Raw genomic sequence first — 1,644 nt, forward strand, 5'->3', positions numbered from 1 at the left:
TTTTTAGTCAACACTTCCTGTTAATTAAAGTTCGTACATTTCACATCTTGAATCTTAAAAAGTGTCTTGTTGCCGACATACTCGTTATTCCCTTGAATGATCTTCGCATTAATTGCACTTCACCGAAAAACCTATAGAAATTCTGGATCGTGAGGTTAAACTTTTGAAACAAAGCTCTATTCCTATTGTTAAGATCCGTTGGAATTCACGAAGAGGCCCCGAGTATACCTGGGAACGTGAAGACCAGATGAAGCGGAAATATCCTCATATTTTCTTAAACGTTGATGCATCCGAGAAGTCTTACTGAAATTTCAGGATGAAGTTTAAATTAACAGGGAGGTGCTATAACAACCCTCACTTTTCCCTTCTAAATTTACTAAATTGCCCTTAGGGTTTCAATGTCATACTCTGTGTATTAGCATTAGGGTTGTTATCCGGGATATAATAAATAAAGTAATTAATACTAAAACCCTAATATTATTTAAAACCCTAAACCTAACCCTAATACCATTTAATATTTAATATTAAACCCTAACCCTAATACTAAATTAATAATCTAAACTATATGTAATAATATTAAATGGTGACATTTATAAAATTTAAAAACTAATTAGAACCAAATTTTAAAGTTAATAAGTTAGGGACTAATAATTAAATAAAATGTAATTTAAATAAATGTAACCATAGTAATAATAAAAAATATATAAAATATATAAATAAATAATAAGAATGCCGTATAAAAAAATATAAACATATAAATTACAAAATAATTCGGCTAGGCTAGGAATAAAAGAGGAAACAATCCTGATCATTAAGTTAACTAGTCCTAGTTTAAGTCTAATTCTAATTCTTGATGAGATGACCCATCCTAATCCATCTGGATGAATACATTACATTGGTTACATTGCGAGGTACTTGACCTCTATATGATACATTTTACAAACATTGCATTCGTTTTTAAAAGACAAACTTTCATTACATCGAAAGTTGACGGCATGCATACCATTTCATAATATATTCAACTATAATTGACTTAATAATAATCTTAATGAACTCAACGACTCGAATGCAACGTCTTTTGAAATATGTCATGAATGACTCCAAGTAATATCTCTAAAATGAGCAAATGCACAGCGGAAGATTTCTTTAATACCTGAGAATAAACATGCTTTCAAGTGTCAACAAAAGGTTGGTGAGTTCATTAGTTTATCATAATCATTCATTTCCATAGTTTTAATAGACCACAAGATTTTCATTTTTCCATAAATATACATCTCATATCAGGCATTTCGCAAACTGCATAGAGATAAAAATCATTCATATGTTGAACACCTGGTAACCGAACTAACAGGATGCATATAGAATATCCCCAAAACAGAATCCTCTCGTCTGTATAATAATAAATCGAAGTACTAAAGCATTCGTACCTCTGATGGGGTTTGTTAGTCCCATAGATCTATCTTTAGGATTCGCGTCAATTAGGAGTATTGTTCCCTAATTCTTAGGCTACCAAACTAAAAGGGGCATATTCGATTTGATAATCCAACATAGAATGTAGTTTTGATTAGTTGTGTCTATTTCTTAAAACATTTATAAAAGCAGCGCATGTATTCTCAGTCCCAAAAATATATATTGCAAAAGCAT

Source organism: Rutidosis leptorrhynchoides, chromosome 6, assembly GCF_046630445.1.
Source record: "Rutidosis leptorrhynchoides isolate AG116_Rl617_1_P2 chromosome 6, CSIRO_AGI_Rlap_v1, whole genome shotgun sequence".
Lineage (NCBI taxonomy): Eukaryota > Viridiplantae > Streptophyta > Magnoliopsida > Asterales > Asteraceae > Rutidosis > Rutidosis leptorrhynchoides.